At 39.6% G+C, this 24952-nt stretch overlaps 1 protein-coding gene across 38 annotated transcripts in view; it reads left to right on the top strand.

Annotated features, from left to right (window-relative positions):
* The window catches only part of DLG2 (discs large MAGUK scaffold protein 2), a 998920-nt gene that overhangs the window by 855930 nt on the left and 118038 nt on the right, over positions 1-24952 (top strand). The window contains exon 1 of one of the 38 annotated variants that reach the window (XM_061457984.1): positions 23408-23718. The exons of the other annotated variants lie outside the window; for them this stretch is intronic. The gene's annotated coding sequence lies outside the window, so the exon portion shown is untranslated. Of the gene's footprint in view, positions 1-23407; positions 23719-24952 lie in introns of those variants that run through there. 38 annotated transcript variants of the gene reach the window in all.

Raw genomic sequence — 24952 nt, 5'->3', positions numbered from 1 at the left:
TCTTTGAAATGTGAGAGACTATTGTCCCTTGCTGTGACCTTCTTTCCTTACTGATGTTCCTAGCTGTGGCTCCCTCATTTTGTTTTGTATTGTTTCATATGGGGTTTGGGTGTCTTTTCAATGCAGTTGATTTCGGGAAACTGAAGAGCAGATGGTTAGTGTTTGCAAATTGCCAAAGCCTCATGACTTCAAATGGTTAGGTGCCTTGAAAATTTCAGCAGATAACATAGCTATTTAAGGGCTGTATAATCCTTTCTTTTCCTCCTCCCTTACTTCCCTAGATAAAATGAAAACTGAATTACCTCTATGCACTCCATAAACTGTAGAGGATCTTTATATTTGCATCTCACATAGTTTAATGATAATATACAATTTAAGAAATTATTCAGATTCTTTGCTTTATGCGTATATTTGAATACATATGCATTTTTATAGATTTTCAAGTTTATAAACTTTTCATATTATCTGAATCTACACATTCAAGTTCCATGATTTAGACAACATATATTCTACAGTGAACATAAACTTACAGTAGACATAGTATAAATTAATGTTTCATTTAGCACTTATTTAGAAAATCGTGATCTAAAATGAAAGTTTTGCCTGAGAATTACATAAAGAATTCCAGATTTCATCTGTAGTTTAGAGTTTAAGAACTGTATCTTATGATGAATGAACAGGGGTAATTTTTTTAAAATGAATTAATAAAATCTGATTTATTTTTTACAGTTTTATTGCTGTAACTGTTTCCACCAAAGGAAAAACAAACAATACCATAACTTTTTATATTATTACAGTGCATTTTATAGGCATTGTTCTAGCACTTCTTTTATGATAGAAGAAATAAACACCACCATGTAACCTACCATTACAGTATTACATCAACCAGTATTCTATCTCTGGGTGTTTTCTTTGCTGCAAGCAAAGAATTAGGGATTATTTCTGCACACTCATTAATCTTGTATCATATTAGGGCAGAGCCCCTATATGTTTTGATTTGGAAGCCCTCTTAGAGATTTTGCATAATGCAGCCTTTGGTTTCCTCTACTCACTTTTCATGCATTGTGAATTCCTCCTTGGGCTTCAGGTGCTCTTCCTATTAGGGCTTGTCCTAACCCAGCTGCTGCAGCAAAGCAGGCACAGCTGAGGCTCATCCACTTCCCAACCTGAATCCCATCTTCCTAGCCTGAATCCTACCTCCCCATGTTGCCCCAGAGCAGACAGCAACAGCAGTAGCCCAGAGGGTGAGTTGAGGACTGTATCTCATGAGCATCCCTGAACACGGCATGGGCCTCTCAGTTCCCTGCAGGTCTTTTGGTTCTGAGTGTGTCTTCTCACCTCCTACCCTCCTTCCCTACCTGATCTTTGAACTTCATTGTTGTTCCAGGATTGTTTCCCTCTTTAATCCTTCCTCATCTCCTTGAAAGGCCCTATCTATTCTCTGCCCATTTTTTAACTGCACAAGAGATACCAAGGTAATCGATATTTGTTTCTGCATGGTATGCTCTCTCCACAGTGCCTTTTTCATCCATTTATCCCTAAGGAGGAGGCAGCTATTCTCTAGGTATATAATTCATAGCACAGCAGGTCTCTGCTTTCAGTCAGCCTAGAGCTATTAGCTGTTAGTAACGTGGTTATTGATGACAACAGTGGTTTAGAGGTGCTGTTTTCCCTATTATTGCAACTCAAGTAGAGGGCGACACTCTTCATCTTGCGGAGTCTAAAGGGATATATACCAAGGGAATATATTCCTGCTGTCACATTCTCCAGCAACTCTTTATTATCCATCTGTACTACCCACTGTGTGACTGAATTCACCCATTGACTGAATTCTAGAAATTGTCCTATTTATAAATGGTTTCAGAATTGTTTTTTTAAATTGTTCTTGCAAGAAAATGAAATCTAATAGTAATGTTTTCTTCTTCCCCCCCCCCCCCCCTTTTTTTTCTGCTTGTATTATAAACTTTACATGTCATCTTAGTTTGGAGCCAATTTCATAAATGTGATGCTCTACTTTTCTGCTGGTGCTTGGGTAGCTGTATGTGCTGAAAGCTGGCTACACTTACGGTCTGCTCTGTTACGCTTAGCTCCTTTCCTCCCAGTTAGTCACTGGATTATGTTTACCTTTTCTGCTATGCTTTCTGGAATTTAATCACCTTATTAACATCTGGCTAATACCTTACAGATTCAATGGCTTCTCATATGCAGTAGTATTCAGTACTTTCCCCCTTTCATTAAACGCTTCTCTCCCCCCCTGCACTTCACTTCTCCTACTCATTTCAGCAAAGTGGTTCCTATGGCAACACACTTTCCATATACACTTTAGGTTGTGCTTCAGCATAAAAAACATTATATCAGGCTCTCTTCTATTTAATGAAGGCTTAGGCACCCCCAACCCCCATCTGATACTGCCTGACTCACTCCAGGGTTTGGATTAAAACTATTTCTTTTGGTGGAATGTGGATTTTTTTAATGTATAAATGTGTTCCGCAATTAAAATCCTGGTTTTGCCCATATTTGAAACACTTAGTAGGCACGATCTTCCTGCTGTCTTCTCCAGCAGCCTAGGTGGGGTGGTGGGATTTATCCTTTATCTTCAAAACTAGTGTTCTTGTTCTGAAGGGATGCTGCAGGAAATGGCATCTTCCAGGGGCACTTCCAGGTCTGCACTGGTGGGCAGCACACAAGGGGCTGCAGGATCCTGGTTCACACTCTCTGGGGTTCAATCAAGATGGTCACTGCTACTCCACGTACAGGTACAGATTGTGCTCAACATAATAACAGTCATGTCCCTCAACCAGCCCTCACAATTCATCAACAAGTCTATCGCAAATAAAATCAACAACATGTTCCCATTCGCAGCTTTTGGCTTGGGATGACACAGTCTGTTACAAACCCATCAGATGTTGCAGTGCTGGGCTGCTTTGCGAGTGTTTGAACACGTTGCTGTCCAATGTGATGTTTTTCTTCGGATGAAACAAGCTTTAAATATTTGCACAATAACATTTGATGATGTCCACTCGTCTGAATGTGAGAGGATGGCATAAAATATACCCACTCTTCATACAGGTGTATATGTGTGCATACACGAAATCAGTACTTCAAAACCAACTCTTTCCAAAGACCAGAGGCTGTTAGGGGGTGTTATTTATTTGTATTATGCCAGTGACCCTTAATTGCATGCTCCTTTTCTGCTACACAGTTTTTAGAAATACAGAACCTATGTGTCATCCCTGTCCAAACCAGTTACGTTTTACGTACAAGATGTGATTAGAGATGTTTGCAGACAGGCGGGAGACAGAATGCAAGAAAACAGTAGGACAGTAATGATCAGGAAGATGGACTGCAGCCTAATAATACTGCCAAACTAAACACTGTTACAGTTTTGTGTGTCTCACGGAAAAGCTGATCAAAGCAAAGATCCAGGAAAATTAATTTTGGATAGATTTCAGTGCAACAAGATTTCATTTGCCAATGACAGAGAAAAAGAAATTGCAGTAATTGAAACGTGATCTGAAAGCCTGAGCAGAAGATTTAGTTGCATGGAGTAGAATTTACTCTGCTAAGCATTAATAATCCTACCTAGGTCAGGAAAAATAACTTGAATTATGTGTAGTTAGGAGATGTTGGCTAAAACTTTCAAAAGCATGCACGAGGCCATAGCATCCACAAGAAAATGCTTTTCATTTCTAGAAATGACTGAAGCTTTTGACAGTGAGGATGTCTTTGGCTTTGAGTGAAAATACTCAAGTCTTCTAAAGATCAGATCAGAAATATCTCTTCTTAAGGTACTTAGGAAGCTGTCAAAAAAAGTCCACCAAAGAGGTGTGTCGAGTAGCAATTATTGATTTCAAGCTCATCCATCTAAACACTGAACTTGTCCCAGAGTTCACAGAGCCATAGAGCTGCTTATCTGTTTTGCAAAGCTGGATTCATAATTTGTTTTCTGTTCTTATATTATCAAACAGCTGCTGTCTTCTCCCTGCAGTTCCCATCAAATGCTCATTTCTCCATTTTGTGGTGGTTAATTGAGAATGAAAAGAAAACAAACCAAACAGAACAAAACACAAAATGCTCATAATTTAAAGTGTGTCTGCGTAGTGTGTTTAGGCAGTTGAGAAGTTGCTCTGCCGGTGATGTGAAGTGACTCATGACTTTCATCTGTTTGATCTATTCTATCAAAACTGCTATTGTGGCAGCAGCAATCCTGAAAATATTTTTCCCTAAGCTTTATCACAAGCAATGTTATTCAGACTACACAAAACCACTATGTCCAGAAGTCAGATGTTCATGAGACAATAGCTGTAGGAAGAGTTGTCTCTTACCATCCTATTTAGAAAATAAATTACTCATTCTTACATGTGCTGGTTGAGGCTGAAGATGATTACTCAGTTGTATAAAACTTAGAGAACATGATGAGATCTTGTCTGTGATTAGTATCAATCCCCTTTTGCAGACATATGGATTGTATAACATCATGTATCCAAAGGGCAAGCAAAGCACAAACCTTTTGGAAAAGGGCTATTGACTCTACATAGCTATAAAGTTGTGGGGTTTGTGCCATCACTGCAATTTCAAAACACCTTCCAGGTCTGTATTAATTAGTGAAACTACCATATGCCAGCAATGGTTCTTCTCATTTCACCTTTCGAAGAAAACGGTGTGGGCAGAGAAGTGTTTTAGTTGGGTTTTTGAAGTTATCTGTACATGCATATTGCTAAATACTCATTTAAAGCAAGATGAAAAACTGTTTAAAAGCAAATCTGGTGAGGTCTGCGACAATCTCCATTGCAGTGGGAAATCATTCCTTAGCCAATGGCTGACCTATCAAATCGTGGTTCAGCTCTTGGGTGCTCAGCATGAGTCATGTCAGTGTAATTCCAGCCCAATTAACTTTCATATCCTCAACTTACATTTGGAGATTGTGCGTACGTGCAGGTCCAGTAACTGCAAATGTTCGTACTTAGGCAAATCGGACCCACAATGAGTAATCTGAGCTCTTTCATCATTAAGCACACTTAAAAGTGCTGGTCATAATCTTTCCAGACTACTACACTTTTAGAGTCATCATGAGCTGTTTTGAAGAGGCATTTGACTGGTGATTATTTAAAGACTTAAGGAACAATGTTTGGACTCCTGTGGTTCCCCAGAAATTAGTACTGGTGGCTGTGATTAGTAAATGCAAAGTAGAGGTCTATATCATTTGTGAAACTCTTCGGAACTGATTGTACACACTTACCAGCTTTTATCTTGATTTCAGGATGTGGAGGTGTACAGCGAGGAAAAATTCCATCTCTTCAGGATTAGGAGGTTCAGAAAATGTACAAATCTGGAGATATTTCCACATGTAACTAAAAGTATAAGCTAATTTTTGCATTAGGTAGCTGCAGACAGCAACAACATCTCTTTGCCTTTTCTTCTTAAGGCTGAGTAAACCCAAATGCCTCTTCTTCTGCACGAATATCTACAACGGCGTTATTCAAAGTAAGCTATACATGAAAAGGCAGATCTCCTGCTGTACTGAGTATCTAATTCACTTTTTGAGGAGAGGGGCAACTCTGCCCACCTGCTTTTATCCTGAAGCCCTGCGGAGCTCTGACATGAATTATTGCCGATTGTATATGATGGGAGAGGTGTGCATTGCTTGATTACAAGAGAACATCTCTGTTCCCTGTGCCTGCTCCCTTTATTGCAAACCTTAGAGTTGCAATGAACAAACCACATTTGCTGCTGTTCTCTTTTCACTTCCTTAAAGTATCATTAATTAGTTCATGTAATAGTAGCTGCACATCTGAAATGCTTTTCATTTCATGATCCCAAAGTGCTTTGACGTATTAAGCTTTAAGTCATACATACACATAGGTACAAAGGCGACTGTGAATAACAGAAAACAGAACAGAGCTTGTGCCTGGAGAAGATTAAGACCTCACTGAGAACACTGTTATGGTGGTGCTGGTGGCTTCAAGGAGGCAAAGCTGGTAGGGAGCACTACTTTGTTATACTTCATGTATTCCAAGAGGTCCTCACACACACTGGGGCTTTGTGCCTTTTTGCCTAAAAGTGCCTACAGTTTAGATTAGTTTCAATTAATTAGAGATTTTAAGCAAATTTTGAGGGAGTCTCTTTTATAAAATCAAAATGTTGCTTTGTGACACTAAAATTGTTAAAATATGAAAAAAATCTGCAAACTTTTAAATAAACCCCATATTTATCCTGTAATGTCAGAAGAGGGCTGCACCAATTGCACTTTCACAGATGGACAAATCTCAAGGAGAGATAGGTCAGAAACCTTTTCAAATCATATGAATTGTTCCTAATCTCTCCTCTTCCACCTGATGGAATGCAATGTTGTAATTTTCCTGGGATTCAGTTAATAACGTTCAAGTCCATGATACGGTTTTGGATCACCTACCTTGGTATAGCTGTCTACCACATGCTTCTAAATTTCATACTGGTACCATGCTGCTGAGGACAAAAATCAGGTAGAACAAAACTGTATATTCCATTAGGGTAAAGTCAAAGATGAAACCTGTCTTTGAGAAGCTTATTCATCCTGTCTCGATTCGATGACACAGAGAAATGGAGAATTCAGCAATTCATGTGCTAATTTCTTCCAATGGTTATTCATTTCAATATCTATTAAAATATGTGCATTATTTCCCATGTGGATTTCTCTGACTTGCAATTCCTAATCTCTTCTTTTCATGCCTTTCTAAATGAAAGTCATTAAGTATGTAATACTTTGTCCCATAAAAGTGGCTCTACATTAAGATTTCTCTGTTTTCTTTTTGCCAGGCTGTAAACCTTTATAACTATTTCTTCAGCTCTTCCGCTGTCTCTCTTTGTGGCTCTTCTGGCTTCTGCCCCAGAGTTTCGCTGCCATTTTTGGACAACTGAATTTCTGTCAGTGTTTTAGTACCAGTGTCCTCAGTACCCAAATACATATTTCTAGTCTGCATTTCACTCCTTTTTCCGCTCAGTCTAACCCATGTGAATTGCCCAGCCATTTCTACTGTAAATTCCTTTTATATTCACTCAAGTATTCATAGTAATGTCTTTCATTCTTTGTTTCTATCTATGTATCGTAGTAGTTGGTTATATTCAAACAGATTTCATTCAACTGGGACTAGCTTAACAAACGAACTAGATCATAAAATAGGGCTGATTCCTTTACTTGTTATTACCTTTTTTAACAGTCTTTGCTCTAGCCTCAGATTTAGTCAAAAGAGGCTTAGATTTCAAAACCATTCATGAAAATGATGAAAAATGTGTCCTCTTGTATTTATCCCTCTGAAACCCCACTGAAAATATCTTCATTCCGGAATCATTTTGTGCTTCTAAATAACATTTTGAGGCACACAGTTCCTTCTAACTTAATACGGGCTTTACTGATACTGTATGGCACACAGCTGTAGTATTCATTCAAACACTTCACAGAACAGTATTAAACTTAGAGGTTTTTAAGTTGGTCATATCTCTAAAGGCAGGCCTGAGGCTTCGAGGTGGCATATTTTCAATAAGTCATATGAATGTCATTATGTTCCTACCCTTAATTTTTCTTGTCATTACTTTAATTGCACTGATATCAGGCTGACTCCTCTGCGCTTGTCCAAGCATCTTCTCTTTCCATCTGGATGACAATTCTTTCAGCTTGCTGGAGTGTCCTCAGCCATAGGTGCACCAAGGAGGAAAATCATATGTATCCTCATCTGTCGCTTCAAGAACTCTTAGACATGAACTAATCATACCTATTTATATATAATCTTCTATTCCCAGTTAATAGTGTTTTGGTTTTTACTTTGTGTTTAATAAGCACTCTAATTACAGACAGGTATTTCATCTGTTTCATGTAAATGAAGTTAATCATCCCATTTCTTTCCAAAACCTGAATAGAAGTATTTAGTGAATAGTTCCGTGTTCTGCATTACTACTACGAATTTTATCTTCACCTAATGATGGATCCACACTATTGCTCAGAGCTTTTTTCTTCAAAACAGACTGAAACAGTCATTTTTTATTGTTCTTAGTCTTGCTAGCTGCATTTCTTCTAGAACCTATTATAATTTTCTGTACTTGATACCTTTTGGCTTACACCAGGTGCTATTCTACTTTCTTTTTATTTCTGATGGCTACCTGTATTTCACCACTGAACCAGGAAGAACTTCTGAGCCTGTCCTGCCCTTCCTAGAGCTCTATCTGTCACTGATAAAGGTTGATCATTAAGATCTGTGATGGCAGAGCAGTGAGTTGGAGGATCCATTGGCACAGCCTGGTATGATGCTATATAAAGAGCCACATGCATAAAAACTGTAGCTGCAAACAGTGGCCTCAAACTCTATGGCTGTGGCCCCAGTGTTAACAGGGAGTCCCTGATGACAGTTGCTTTCATCCATGGGATCAAAATTACCTTTTTTGGTAGAATATTTCCATATTGTGAGGGTGTCTGGCACTTTTCTGTTTTCTTCCTCTGGAGGCAAGTTCTGCTGTAGTTTTTGCTTGAATGCTTATATGAAAATCCAACAAACCATATGTAAGGAGAGAGGCAAAATTATCTCCTCAGCTAAACCCATCAAACCTGACAACAGACTCCTAGTTCTCTGTCTTGGGATGTCTTAGTAGCAAATTCTGCCCAGGGGCTTGTGAGTACAAATGTATGGCTAATAAAAATTGAGGTTTTTACTTGAAAGCAGAAGGTAACTGGGTTTTCATGAGAGCTTTGAGAGAATACAATAATAAGAGTTTGTTGTCTTTTAAGTACTCTCCCATCATTTAGCTATACGTTTGACATGCTGATCAATAATATGGAATAATGTAATAAGTTCATCCTGACAAGCTGAGGAGTTCAGAGTGGCGATTGTGCTCTACATGAAGGGCATGCAACCTAGGAGAAAATGTAAGTGTGTAAGCAAAAGCAGAGTTGGATGAAGACTGACTAAGAAGCAAGAAATCAAATAGCCACGTGTGGGTCCTATTTTGGGATAGCGCCCCTTGGGCCAGCTTTAGCCACCTGCTTGAGGTGTGCCTGATTCCTTAATCCATGGTGTAAATTGGGTGTTGCAAATATTGTCCCTGAAGGCAATATGTTTGTGGAAGTGCTAAACCAGTTTTTTTTATATTTGCAAGAGGTCAATGATTGTCCTGTTTTGGGTGCAGGGAGAGCATAAATTTGATTAAACTAATGTCACCTTGGTGCAGATCCCAAATCAGAGCTTTCTGAAACAAAATAATAGAGAATCAGTTTATTCTGGTTTAAGTCTGACATTTTAAAAGGCCTAAAATTAGTCCTGGATATGATGGATGATATTTGGGTTTTTACTTGTTTGTTCACCATTATCTTCAGCTCCTTTAAGAAGACTGGAACAGATTGAGCTTGTGGGGTGGGATGGAGGGAGCTCCTTCATGGTGGAGAACAGAAGGTCCTGAAAGCTAGGATAAACTTCCATATCTGATAGGCAAAAGGAAGGAAGGAAGATGGGTACCTACAGCTGGTGTGGGGTCTGATGCTTGTCAGAAAGTCCATGAGTTAGAAGTAGCAATGTCTTAAAGTGCGAAGCCTCTCCTCCCATAGGGCCATGATGGATGAGAAGAAAATTCTGTATAATCCCTCCACAATCTCTCTTTGATTTAAAATAATCACTTTGTTAGCATATATGCCAGTAAATAATAGCAATATTCCCAAAACGAATGTGGTCGTCCTTGCTGTCAAGTTGTTAGTGGGGTCCCTAGCACATTTCGGCCCAGTACTACATGATGTGGGAGCCAGCCTGGGTACAATATCAGCCACAGAAGCCAGGTTAAACTTTGGGCAGTAGGAGAGTTTGGTGGCGCAGTCATGATCTGCTCCAAGATGCCTGGGAATCATCTTGGAAACATCCGAGTTACTAATCATGCACATAGCCTATGAGGTCTCTCTAATTAAAAATGTCAGGATTCTAATAAAACCTCTATCTCCTGAGTCCAGAAGTCTTTTAGAGCTACCTGAAAGGTCTGGCCAGCCCAGGGTCCTGTGGCACTGGGTTAATCCGTCCCTGGCAGCATCTGCATCTCCTGACACTATATGAGTGTGAAAGCAGAATTGCCTGGAAAACAAAGCCTACCGCTGTGTCACCAGAGCTGCAAGCGGTGCAGAATGTTAGATTAAGGTAAAAAATAAAGGGGTTTTATAATTATTATTTTCTAAAGTACATTTTTCCCCTGCAGTCAGAATGTCAGAGCACCAGGAACAAATGCTCACTTTGAGATCTCCAGGTGGTTAAGTGCTGCTCTGTGCTCTGCAACCTGTTGGTACAGTAAAGTCTTTGCAGTACTTGAGCTGGCAACCAGCCGGGAACTTGAGGGTCACCCCTGATTTGCCTATTTATTATTGATTGAATGCTGCACAATGAACTGATTTGCATACATCTGCATAGAAGTTTAATGTTTAATTAATGCATATCTTTTTTACAGTTTTTAATATATGCTATCAGTCAGTGTCATGAATTGCGGGGAGATAAAAGAAGGTGAACAAAGCAAAAGGAGCAAATAAAACTTTTTGACCTAAAATCCACCTTTCTTCCACTGCTGATGTGCTTTTGAAAGCGATTCTTAGGAAATGAGACACATTTCCTAATTGCCCCCTGCTGCTACTTAGCATAGAGCTTCCATGAACACCCCTACGGCTGCTCATGCAGGCAGATGCAAGTCCATTAAACGGCTGTGAATTACTCTTCTCCACTTAGAGAGCACTCTGATCAGCAGCACTGTTTGTGGTGCCTCTCCTGAGCACAGTATCTCTTTGCTGGGCTAGAGAAGATTAGGATGGAAAAAAAGATATGAAACACAAAGATAAAATTGATGCTCACAAACCAACCATCAAGTATTTTTCCCCTCCACAATATTTCATAGCGATTTATTAATTTTTAAAAACCCCACAGTTTCATCTTTTAAATGTCTCTAAGCCAATTTTCAAGTAAATAAATAAATCTTGAAGCTTTGTGCTCGAAGCAAGGGAGGATCTTGTTGCTGTTTTCAGTTGCCAGAAAGGAGGCTATAAAGAAGAGCCAGAGTCTTCTCAGGGATGCACAATGACAGGGTAGGAGGCAGAGGACACAAATGACAACTAAGGAAATTCCAATTAATTTCTAAGTACAAAATCTTCACTGTGACAGCAGTCAGGTATTGGAAGAATTTGCTCAGAGAGACTGTGCAATGTCAGTTATTGAGTATGTTCAAAACTCAGCTGCTCAAGGCCCTGAGCAAATGGACCTGCTTTGAGCTTGGGTCTGGACGAGATGAATTCTGGAAGGTCACTTCCTATATGAACTAATTTCTTGTTCTGTGTAGATCAAGTAGATTTGTGAGCATCAGGATCTCTTTTTCAAGATACACTTCCATTTCAACTAGATAGATATAATTGATAATGTAATAGTGCATATTTCATGGTGTAATTCGCCATGTAAGTCTGTAGCTGTCTTAAGTAATGCTTGAGTACGGTGCTGAAATTAGTTTAAGAGACTTCAGTTACCTGTGTTTTGAAGAACACTTCATTTGGATAACACGTAGAAGGATGACATAAGAAGGCACTAGGAAATTATCCTTCAAACTTGGCTTATTTTGTGTGAGGTATATTAATATGGATAGCACTCAGGTTCTACCTGTTCAGTTAAAACTGCTTGCTAAGTATTTTTTGTGTTTATAAGGTAGTGTATCTTCATTTAAGTGTACAGAAAGTGTGTGTGAAGGGTGTGAAGATTCCTCTGCATGAAAATTGCCTTTCAGGATAGCTAAATAACTACAGAAACGTTCTTATGACAGAAAACTGCTCTAGCAAAACTGTTGTTGAATTATTGGATCATATTTTTTATCATATAGAGCCTGGTAATAAAGTTATCTAGGAAATGTTTAGATCAAAGTTCTCCATGAAAACAGGATTAGACTTTCATCTCAATATATATGTATCTTAAAAACAGATACACATTGCTTGCTCTGAACTGAGGATCCCTGAAAAGCTGGTTATTACTGGAGGTAGAAGATAAGTGGCCTTGGTTAGGGCATTGCTTTGAGCAGCAGAGCAACCAGATAACCCCATTGTTTTCTGCAGGAAAAGTTAATTTTAAATGCTGCTGGCAAAGGAAACTGTAAAGGGGAAGATAGAAAATCTGCAAATAAAGAGAGAGGGGGATAGAAAATCTGCATAAAATACGTTGAGAGATTGCCTGTTAATTTTCTTCCTTTCTGATATATATGCGACTGAGGTTGGTTTGTGCTTGCCAAGATGGTTAGGATTTATATAGGTATCAGGACTAAAATAGCTGAGGAACCATGCTGAGTCTTCCTCTTCTCATTCTAAACCCTCAAATACCACTGGCAGATACTTATTCTGGTTCTCCCTTACAGTAGCGTTTTTATGCTCATACAGTGAAATCATGACAAAATGAGCAAAAGTGATGAAAGATCAACTATGGGACTTTGTCATATGCACTCCATTAACAAAATATTTATTATTGGAAAGGATACGTGTCATGTAATAGCAGAAACTGTTCACTGACAAACCTGCATCGGGGTATTGTCAGCAGGCACTCTGTGCATGTTGCAGAGGGGGTAAAATGAACGAAGAATTGAACACCTTATTACATAAAACACTGATTTAGGAACCATCAACAGCATAATATTTTGGGCCTAGATACATTAATGTATCTGGACATTTAACTCCTGGGACGGTCATTGAGGGTGAGGCTTCTTCTGCAGAGAACATCCTGATTGTTCTAATAATCCTTATTTTGTTGATTACATTAGAATAGAGTATTTCAGTTGGAAGAGACCTGCAACAATCATCTAGTCCAACTGCCTGACCAGTTCAGGGCTGACCAAGTTAAAGCATGTTATTAAGGGCATTGTCCAAGTGCCTCTAACACTGCCAGGCTTGGGGCATCAACCACCTCTCTAGGTTCCAATGTTTGACCACCCTCTAGGTAAAGAAATGCTTCCTATTTATTAGTAGACCTCCTGTATTCCCAATAAATTGCCTGTTCTACTTATTTGTCCTTAATATTAGGGAAAAATGTTTTGGTATGGTCCATTTCGGTAGGATGTTATGATTTTGCAAAAGTGCCAGCACAGTCCAGGTGGGTTTCTGGTTCCTAGCAGCTCCATTCTCCTGGTGAGCATCCTCCCAGGCTGCTGAGCAGCCTCATCCTCCACACTGAGCAGTGCTTAGGGACTGCCCCCAGGCTGGGCATGCACGCCACTTACTACACATGCACACCTGGTGTTTGGCAGGGATTTTTCAGTTCTATATATTTGATTCTTTTAAGGAAATTTCCAAAATATCAAAATTATGGAAAATTAGCTTTCTCTGCCTATTTTTTAGCTCTGCATAGGAAGCCTGCCTGACAAATTATCAAAAAATATAAGTGCCAGAATGAAAAATATCGGTTATTGTGTTATGATTAGAATCAAAGATCTCTGGAAATAGAGAACAAAGGAAACCATAAGCAGAATAATTGTGTCATTTTTCTGCTTCCATATGTTAGCATGAAGCTGTGGAGATTAAGTAAGTTTTGGCAAAATTAGATCCATGAGTCCTTTATCAAGTTTCACCTGGATTTACCATGCAGACTGTAAAATTCTTTTAGTCCTAATAATGCTCAATACATAGAGGACATGACTTTACATACCAGGTTGCCTTTCAACTGTAATAAAAAGTCCTCAAACGTAGAAAATGCTATGAAACGTTCCTTAGATTTCAGCAGTCATAATATTTATCACAAACAAATCATTAGCTTAAATTAATATGGGACATTCACTTATAGCAGCATTGCTTCAAAGAAAAAGATTAGCATTGAAAACGATATTTTCTCAGCTGTCAATGCTGTCATCAGTGGTTACATACTGTATAATGACATTTTTCTTCCTCAGTATGATATTGAGTTCTAATCTGAGTTTTTCAATGACTTGTACCTCTGTCATTTTTCTTCATAAAGTGTACACCTAAATTTTAATGAACTGAACAAAGGTTGTGCCTCTTTTGTTACCACTGCATGGGAATAAATAAGAGGATTTGGTTTTGGCTGGAAAGGTCAGAAATAATTTCTAGCTCCCGTATCCAATCTAATGCCAGTAGATGTGCTTTCCCACAGGAAGTCGTTAGCTTGTTGACCAGGTATAAAAAGAAAGTTAAACAAAATCAATTCATTGCAAAGAGCACTACATTAAATCAACTTAAATTAAATCAAATATCTTAATATCCCAAATGCATTTAATTCTTCCAGAAAAAATAGGCCCTAATTTCTGGTAGTTCATTTGAAGAAAGATCTGTAAGTGACTCCCATGAATGTTAATATGCTTTAAATGTTGCATATATTGATTTCATACATTTAATTGAGTTTCCCTAATTGTCTCCAAATCTTCTTAAGTCAACAAGTTTGTAGATTAAAACCAGAAGCTTATTTGGTCATCAATTAACTGCAAACCAAGCAGGGTATAAAAGTACATTCCGCATTCTGTATAGTAATAGTATAGGAATTCTGTTACAGGAATAAAAATGTTAATTGTTATTTGACTTTCAACATTATGTTTCTTAGGTTTCTGAGAAAAGCCAAACATGTACCTCAAAAACTTGTCAAGAAACATGCATATATATCTGCATGATTTATCTGGTTTTGTGATCATTTGCATTTAATTTCCAGACAATGTCTGCATGAATTTATTGTTGGTAATATTTTTATAATAAACATATTTCATAGGAATATTTGCCCAAGAAATGTAGTGCTGATATTTACATCTCACCAGGCAGGAAAGGAAGAAATACTGTATGATTATGCAAAACTCATATTGTAAATACTAACAACACAGTGTTCCTAAATTATCTATAGGCAGAGGGTATCTACTGACTCCCACGTGACCATTAATTTGGGAAAGCAACAAAAAACCTCATTAAAAGCAAGAAGAAACAAAGAAAAGGAAATGGAGAAGAAAGCCTATACTGACTGTTCAGTTCTACTGGTCAGTCATACTCAGAAAAGCTTTATTTACCAGTCTTCTTTTTATTAGCATATAAGTAAACACACATGATGTAAGATTTTCATTTTTCATCCTCCTAAAAGGCCTTGTTATTTCAATAGGTAAGAGCTGAAGTACAGTAGTCCAATGGGATGCTTACTGAGAAACAAATAGCTAAATTTATAGGTAAAAAGCAAAAGGATTTTTTTCCTCATAATTTTCTCGTCCAATCTAACTAATTTTTGCATGCCCAGAACTTTGATGGCACTTCCAGGTATCCAGGTTTTATTACCTTCTGATTGAATACCATCATATTTGTAGGGTCACACACTGCCAGGATACATCCCATCTATTAAGATATGAAACTGGTTATGATCTCCCCAAGGAGTCATCTTCCTAACTTCTCTGTCCTTTCATTGTGTACTGTGGACAGTGTTTTCTTTGTAAGGGTCATATTGTTTCCTATAAAAGAGGCCCATTTTCATTGTCTTACTGCATTTTTATATGTTGTTATTAAAGCCCTTGTTTGGTACCGACACAGAGTAGTATGGATTGCCCACTTCTCACATGTTCACCTCAGGGTCACTTTGTTTTTATTGTTCTCATTCACATATGTCACTTCCGATTATTCTGCCCCCAAATTACATTTTAGAGGCCAATAAGCACGTTCTCTGAGAACTGGAGCTGAAAAAGCTCCTTTAATTTGTATGCACACTCAGCCACAGTGCTTTTATGTTGTTTCCTCTTACACCCCTCAGTCTGAATATGTTACTGCCTGCTATGCAGTACTAACATGGGGAGAGCCAAAGGATTTTTCACTTTTTCCTAGTTGTGGTTAAAAACAGAAGGACTGGAGAAAATCACTGCTTGGACTTTGCTATGTCTTGCAGAACTCTTTGCTTTGAAGGTGCTTAGGTGGCCTGCAGCATTAACGATTAAATACATCATTATTTTCAGTGTTATCTTCACAATACCTGCAGGAAGCAGTGCTGAGCTGAGAAACTGAGTTGCAGAAGAAGAGTCCATCCCAGAATACACAGGAACAAAACTGCTGCAGCAGATGTCTCAGGCTCTCAGCTACTGCGTTTGCTCCTGCTTTCCTTTTCCAAGGTGCTCTGCTAAAAAGGCAGTAGTGTTGTAAGCACAAGGGAGAGAAGTCACTCAGATTCCTCCTCCCCGCTGCTGCTCTTAACTTTTCTTTTACCTTTGGCTTTTATTTTCCATGGTTTATTTCCAGTTCAGGAGTCCAGCAGAAAACTGATCAGAGCATAGAACCATCAAATCATAGAATAGTTAGGGCTGGAAGGGAACTTTAAAGGTCATCTTGTTCAAACCCCTTGCAATAAGCAAGGATATCTTCCACCAGATCAAGTTACTCAGAGCCCCATTCAACCTGACTTTAAATGTTTCCAGGGATGCTGCATCCACTACCTCCCTGGGGAGCCAGCTCCAGTGTTTCACTGCCTTCATCATAAGAAATTTCTCCCTCAAATCTTTTCTAAATCTACCATCTTTTAGCATAGGAATAGAAAACTACAGACTTAAGTGCTGAGAACTGCACATCCTCACCTTTAGCACACACAGTCTCTCTGTTCCATTCTGTTATTTCCTGATCAATCCCATTATATCATTTAAGAAGCATTAACCAAATGTTCTTGTTGTATCTACATAGCATGAGTTATTTCAGTAGAAACTTAACTTGGAGACTCTGATGCTGTAGTGAGAATTATGTATTACCTCCTTTAATTCTTCAGTTATTCAGTTAAAGGTCTTGGAGCATTTTCCCACTCCTAATTAATCCTTGAGTAAGTAACAATAAGTAGTTCAAGAACAGAGCATCTAATCAGTGCCCTGGTTCCTGGGTCCCATCAGAGGCAATCCTTACAAAATGGTGGCTTGTCCTTACGTGCCCAGCTCAGCTTAGACTCTCTGGAATTTAGTTGCCAGGTACAGATGTGGTGGGATGACAGACATATTTTCCTGTTCATGGTTGCTGCTGACCTATAGGTGGAGTATCATTGCCATTCATGCCTTCAGAGTGCCCAGGCAGTACAGGAATACACTGAGCATGAAGTCCCCACGCAGCAGGTTCACCAGGGTATCATCCCCCTTCCCTAACCAAAAAGGTTTCTGGTGAGAACTGAATGAATTGGTCTGACGTTAAAGCCAAGACAGTAAATCTGCAGTTTCAGCTACAGATGATTCCTGCAGAGATGAGGGAGGGTTTGCCATATCCCAGCAGAGCAGTTCTTTCTTCCCTTCTTTTTGAGCAATGGTGTTCCTGCAGTTACATATATTGTGCCTTGGTTGGAAGTACTTTCTTGGCACATTCACAAGAAATGGCAGAAAACTGCAGAAGTAAATTTGCAAGAATGGCTGGCACAGCCCTAGCTTGAGTATCACTTGCTGTCCTTCCTTGGCTTGTGTGGTTCACAAACTGCTTTCCATGTTCAGGCTCCAGGAAGAGCGTAACAGTGGAGTTTAATGAGTAGGTTAAATTCACTCATGGAGTCATCTAAACTAGTTCGTTTGGAGCTAGAATGGGTATCTCTACATTGCTCTGCCATCTGCATTGTAGTTAGTCATCCAGGCTTCAAATTTCCTTTCCTGAAAGAGAACTGTAGGAGGGGAAAACTTAATCTAAAAGTGTGTGCATACCGATTCCTGCACTCGCTCTTTGTCACAATCAGTGCAGAAGGCATCCTCAGGCCGCTTATCTACCACAAATGCAGGCCTGAATGTCACTATTTTCTCATTAAGACTGCTCAGCGTTCTCATCTTCTGTCCCTTTCCATGGATGGCTCCATGCAGCACTGCCGTGGGCTTCTTTAATAAAGCAGATCTGCTCTCGCCACCACACATACCGTGCCTCTTACCGTGATGCCTGTAGAGCTGTTACTTTCTCCATGCGTCAGTAATTGCTATAGGTAACAGGAAGGACTATGCCAAGCTGACAGATTTTCATCACCATCCTCAGAGGAGTCAAGTGTATCATTCCTGTGCTGTGCTTCTTCCCCAAATCAGCCACCTACTCCTCCCACCACAGAGTGCACGCAGAGTTAAACTGCAAATCGCAGGAGGATCTTCATGTCCTTCCACCATTCTTTGCTATACAAAGCTTTTAACTCATTTGCTCCCTGTACCAGGCTTATAAGGAGGTTGACTGTAAGATCTTCTGTTTCTGTAGAAGGTGCTTGTCTGGTTTTTGTGAGACCCCACTTGGAGTATTGTGTGCAGTTCTGGTGTCCTCAACATAAAAAGGACATGGAACTGTTGGAACAAGTCCAGAGGAGGCCACGAGGATGATCAGGGGACTGGAGCACCTCCTGTATGAAGACAGGCTGAGGAAGTTGGGGCTGTACAGCCTGGAGAACAGAAGCTGTGTGGAGACCTCATAGCAGCCTTCCAGTATCTGAAGAGGGCCTATAGGGATGCTGGGGAGGGACTCTTCATCAGGGACTATGGTGACAGAACAAGGGGTAGCGGGTTAAAACTTAAACAGGGGAACTTTAGATTGGGTATAAGGAAGAAGTTCTTTACTGTTAGGGTGGTGAGGCACTGGAATGGGTTGCCCAAGGAAGTTGTGAATGCTCCATCCCTGGTGGTGTTCAAGGCCAGGTTGAACAGAACCTTGGGTGACATGGTTTAGTATGAGGTGTCCCTACCCATGGCACGGGTGTTGGAACTGGGTGATCTTTAGGTCCTTTCCAACCTTAACTATTCTGTTTCTATGAATCTAATCTTTTACCTAATAGAAGATGGATTGTGAGGTACTTTTCCAGCTCCTTGAGTGAGTAAGTCCTTTGTGATTTGTTTTGGATTTGAATATCAACCTTCAGATGAATTTAACTCATTTAAAATGAAACAGCAGAAAGAAAACAATGGGAAACCCAGGGTTAAAGGGAAAATGAAAGTCCAGACAGCAATAACAAAAAGCCCCCAAAAGTTCTGGATGCTGAAATATCCCTTCCAAGTTTCTCAGCGCATTTAACCAGCTAAACCAACCTAATCCATACAGAAAATCAACATTTTTATGAAGTCTCAGGCTGCTCCTGAGATATCCACTGGCTTATAAATGGACTGCTGTAGTATTCCAGGTTCATGGGGTGCTATAAAAGGCCTTTCAAATCAAATCCATGCAGCCTCTCCAGAGGCTTTAGGGGAAGTGCCATCTGGCCTTCCCTCCTTTTAGCAGCTCTTCTTTATTACTGATAATATCATTTATATTCTTGAGACTATGAAGCCACTGTTAAGGGACTTCAGCCTTCCTAACTGGCAAAGCAAGGTCTTGTCATTGCCCTTGATCAACTGGAACTGCTCCCTTGGGTGTGCGTTCATTCAGGCCTAACCAAATATCTTCTTTATTTCCCTGTTTTTTCACACATAGTCCTCATCCAGAGAGAAGACTTCAGCTTTTACTCTGCACTTGTAGCAGAAAAGATGGCACTTGAGGAAGAAAATTGTAATTCAGAAAAATATTATTGCAGTAATAGCACTTGTGCAGTCCTTGCATCTCCAAAGCCCTGTGCCAGCTAATTTATTTATTAATCTAAATAAGCAGTTTTATTCATTTGTACTTAGGAGGATTAATCTTAGAAACTGAAACTATTTTAAAACTGTTCTTAAATGGAATTGCAAGCGCGCTGCATTGATAGGAAATTAATTTCTCCATTGCCTTGCTGTGTCAATGACATTAATTTACATTCTCACTACTGTTTATTTTGCAATGTATGATGTATGTAGGTTACAGAATGAAATATTCTGTCTGACTCAATGTGTAGTACTGGTTTACCATATATTTACAGAAGAACAAATTCTCATTGGGTTGAGACTACAGACAGTGGAATCGAACTTGTGAAATCCATAAATCCTCAGTGGTCTCAGCTGGAATTGAAAGTTTGATAGATTTCATTACTCAAAAGGTGCAGCAGCCCTATATCACCCGACTGCCCATCTGAGACTATAGGTGTTGAAATTCCCTGTGGTTACCTTTATCAAATGTAATAACAGACTTTTACAAGTGTACCTAGCTGGTTTTGATTTGAAATAAGGTAGGTCTCAGAACTAACTACGCTCATACGGATTTCATGGCAATTTTCAGCAGGCTTAGGGAGGGAGAGCTAAATCAGTACCTTCGCAGGGAGGAAGCAAAGCAATGACCTGGTTTGTGACCTGCAGCCCTCGAGGTTCTGGGTTTTGTCTTGTAAGGGGCCCAGGCGAGGCTGGGCTATTGTTAAATGCTCAGACTGAGGCAGAGAAATGTGTTGAGTCTGAGCTCAAAGGAGAAATATCCATGAGGAAATGATGTTTTCTTAGATCCCCTGATCACTGAAGGGTTTATGTTTCTTGTTATTACTGTTCTCCTGGATATTATTGCATGAAAAATGCCCATTCTTTCTTTAAATCCTGCTGGGCTCTTTGCTTTACAGGTACTCTCTGACAGTGCCATCAACAGAGGCTATCAAACAAAAGAGCCTTTCCTTAGCCAGTGTAAATCTGACAGACATTCACTGGAGGAACTGAAGAGCGTAACTGCTAGACACAGGGTACCGAATAAACCCCCCTCCTGTGTGCATGATGGCTTCTTAGGCCACATGGCAAGGATTACTGGTCATCCATATCATCTGATGTAGCCTGGAGATTATCTCTGTTGGCGCACATTTATTCACCTGGAACTCTGGGTCCGCACTGTGGAGATCCAATTTGCTTCACTGGGGTGTGAATTTACTAGCTAATTTGTGATCTTGGTAGTATCAAATCTGCCCATAGTTATTCTTAATTTGAAGTTTCCTCAGCTGTTTCTTGAGCAGAAAAGGAACTACTCTTGTTATTCCAGTTGAATGCTCTGATTTTTCCCCAGGGACCTGTGTGCTTACTTTAGATAACAAATATCTATTCGATAGGTAGTAATATCTATTGTAATATCTATTGATGTGTAGATAATATAGTCTATGTGACTGTGGAAGAAAGTAGTCACGTTTTGGCAGCAAATGGGAACACTTTTGTCTTTTGTTTCATTTTTAGATCATTTCTAGTTTGCAGCTTGAAGCAAAGAATCTCAAAGTCAATACCAAATGTGTTTGTTACAAATGCCTTAAAATATCTACTATATATACATGAAGGTATACAGAAATCTGGGAGCCATATGGGATTTTCACACACCTGTCAGTGAAGTGAGTAAGTTTGAATGTGAAATCTTACATTCTGCACCAGAACATATGTGGAAAGCCCAAGGACATGGGTTGTGTGATGAGTGTATCCATTCACCAAAAAGGTAGCAGTTTCACAGAGCACTACATTGCTGAATATTATGGAAATATTGGCTACAAAATATTCCTAATGGAAAGATAACATGGAAACCAGGATATCTAATTCAAAATTGCAAGTAAGTGTGAAATGGGGTAGTGATTTTTTCTTGGAATTGTGGCTCTTGTGTAATACCACAGATTGTGCTTTATGCATGCCACCCACACACAGCTATGAAATATTGCAGTGGCTTACATTATTGTGATATTGGTCAGTTTTAGGTGAGCTGAATTTTAGGGTGAATGTCATGTTGGTCAAGGAGAACCAACCAAACATTGCTTGTGTCTTAATCACACTTCACCAAATTATTGTAAAGCAGTATCATGTTTGCATAGATTACATAGAGGGAAGCCTCTTCAAACCTGAATGGTTAAGGCAAAGCAAAATGGGAAATGGATGCCATTTAGGGCACATATGAAAAATAGGTCAGAACCCCCTAATTAGTGCACAAGACAACAAACTTTTGTGCTTGGGTCATTTTAGAGAACCTCCATGATTTGCAAGTGAAATGTGTAAGCCCATGAGAATAGGAATTGGCTATAAAAGCCAAATCCAGTGGCACAGGTCTTTTTGCTGCTTCTTAATGAGCTAAGATCTGTCATTTGGAATATTTTCTGCCCTTATTGGATTATTCCCAGTCAGCATTGCTGGAGAATCCAATTATTGGATCTCAGCTGCCCTTTCCCTCTGAGAAAGACAAAGACATCAAAACCATTACTCTGATTAATCCCTGATACGTCTCCCCTACATTCTGCCACCCAGCGACACACAGCTTTTCTTTCATACAAGCCACTATAGTAAGAGCCAGTAGCACATGCAGAAACACTGCTCATGCCTCTGGCCTTTAGTGAAATATTTCTCACGTAGTGAAGGTGCTGAACATAAAGAAATAAATGAGGAATGGGGAGTGGGGAACAAGCAGCTGAAGACGGGAGAGAAAGGATATATATAGGACTTGCTTTTGCTATGCATGAAATGCAACACCCTGTTCCCACATCGTGATGCACATCAGCTGGTCCAGATGGTGAGAAGGGTTGGGTTTCTGCCTGGGGCTGCCGGCAGAGGCTTCATTTGCATTCCTCAGCCCAGTTGTTCATGGAAAAGCATCCGGGCGATGCACAGCCGCTCACACAACTGTGCTCACCTTCCTAAGCACAACCTTTCTTTGTGGTACCAAACACTGGGAGACGTTTGCAGGCATGAGGAACGAAACGAGTTTGATCAAGTTCAGGCTCCAAATGGAGCCTTCTGAGTGTCGTCACCAGTGGTGTAGAAATAGCAAATCGTCCCAAATAAAGCATTCATTCACACTCCGTGCTGGTACAAATAGCCTGGAGTTTGTGTAAAACACAAAATTCCTGGAGCTCAGCTCTCTCCATCATAAAGGTCTTGCCATACAAAACCCTTTCCAGTGGCTGTGTATTACCATTACCATAACCAGTTTTGCTTGTTAGGGGCTAATTGTGAGTGTTTATTTGAGGCATGTGCAGCAACTGCGATTGTTACTGCTGTAATTAATCCCATTAGAAAATGTTCGGTTTCATTGATTATATAGATGGGTCTAGTTTTAGCTGTTTGATTCTGTTATTTTGTAGCTATAAATTTCCTTTAAGAACAATGCAGGCATAAGTGAAGAGCATTACAAATACGTATTTGTAACTTAGAGGATATTCTTAAAACCTACCAACATTTTTTGAGGGGCTTGTAAAATGTACACATCATTTCACCTACCAAGTATATTGCTTTTAGCAGTCATTCTTCCTGGAGTAAAGTTTTTAGTTTATCTTTGCTAATGTCCATGGAATTTGCCTGAATAATTTCCATTCATGAAAGTGGAAGTTACAAACTCCGAGTTAGTCACTAAGCAAGAGCTGTGTCTTTAAGAAAGGAAGGTTTTATGAAGATTAGCCATAAAAACCGCATCTAGAGGAGGTTGAAGCTACATTTACTACTGTATTAAGAAACGTTTAAGTGATGAATTCATATCAGCAGATGGTTTCTTCTCCAAGTTTTGCTTCTCCCCTAAAGTGCAGTTGTTCATTCCACCTTAACAAGGTGCAGTGATTGACAGGTAGAGATGTTGCACAGAGCAGGAGGTGGGAGTGTGCTCTATTGGTTTGTGCTTGTACATCCTGAGCACCAATTACTGTCACTGCTGCCAGCACTGATGTGTTTATCAGGATGAGTTATAGCAGAATATATGTACACAGGCAGTGTGTATGCTGGATGACCACCCCCTGTGATGTAAAATATGAGAGTCTGGGAGCTACCGTTTTATAATTCATCAGGTTCAGCAACTGAATGTTGTTGGTTGGCTTAGTTATAAAGGCAAGTGTGAACTGAACAGCAGACAGGAGCATCTCGCATTAAGAGTCCTGAGAAGCTGCATTTGGTGACTGGGCTCTGCTTTTGTTCAAGTGAATTCAGTCCTCGGTGAGTGATGGGGGTTCTGTGGAACTAAAGCTGTTATTATATAAGCTGGGGAAACCTGCCTGCTAGTTTTATGTGTATTTTGCTGCTGGAAGTCCTTGTCTGTGGTTGTTTTTAGATTTTGCAATATTTTCAGTCGTGTACGTTACTGGCAAAAATGAGATGAAAAGGAAAATGCAATGATGAATTATTCACTATAGTGCTGCGAGGATCTCTTTTCTAGCTAAAGTTACTTTCCTTTAGTGAGTGTGTTGGGGGGGGGGGTTCAAAGATACAAACCAGCAAATCTACCTGTCATTAAATTGCTTTTATTAGCAGTTAAAGAGAGTGATAGCTGTGGCTTTTGTAACAAGAGGAAGAAAAAGCTAAAATCAGAAGCACTTACAAATTCTTTGCTTTTACGTGCATGTGGCTTTTCAGATGCAGCATCTTTTGTGTGCAGCAAGGGGCTGCAAAGAATTTGCATTGTAGAGCTTCTTAATTAGATAATCAGTAAAATGGTAGCCTCTCTCTGTTTTTGTGTGGTAATATGCTCAGTATCACGTTAAAATGAATGATTCCCCATCTTGCATAACAACAGTGCTGAAATATGTGTAAGATGAAAGGCAAAGGGGGACTCTGAAACAAACTGTGGGAAATGTGATATAGCACAGCTAAGCAGGGAAAGGTATATTTCCTATAATGTATGCATTTCTTCTTAAATTTCACCAGCTTTTTATTCTTTGCTCTAATTTTCACTTGCTTCATTATGTCCTCTACATCAAGAAGCTCCTTTAATATCTGTCAATATTATCTTGCCAGTAACCTTTAAGGATCGGTAAGGCAGCACATTTTTAATTGCTGTTTTAACCAGAAAGGAATTGAAAAGCAGAGTTTATGGGATTGAAATGTCAGCATTGCTGTACAATACCTGTATCCCTCCTCAGGAGAGGCAGGTGGTCATGAGTGACAATCTCACTTTTCCTTGTATCCGTAGCATATCATCGAAGGAGCAGTCATTGCTCCTGTCTCTGCACCGTTTGGAGTGTGGGGGTTTAATCTGTGGGGTGGAAAGGAAAGGTTGTTTTGTCAAATATAAAGAGGGTTTGGCAGAACAGCACCTGTTGTCTTATTGCTGTATTATTAGTAATTGGAGAGAGAAACACTCTCTTCCAGAGACCTCTCCTCTGGTATTAGTCCAAACTGTTTACTCAGTAGTGATTTAAACTTGTACCGTGGCTTAGAAATAATCTATTCC

Source organism: Pezoporus flaviventris, unplaced genomic scaffold (assembly GCF_033815535.1).
Source record: "Pezoporus flaviventris isolate CSIRO_AGI_PZ_B2104156 unplaced genomic scaffold, CSIRO_AGI_Pfla_v1 ptg000025l, whole genome shotgun sequence".
Taxonomy (NCBI): Eukaryota; Metazoa; Chordata; class Aves; order Psittaciformes; family Psittacidae; genus Pezoporus; species Pezoporus flaviventris.
This window is presented reverse-complemented; position numbering and strand designations above follow the sequence as displayed.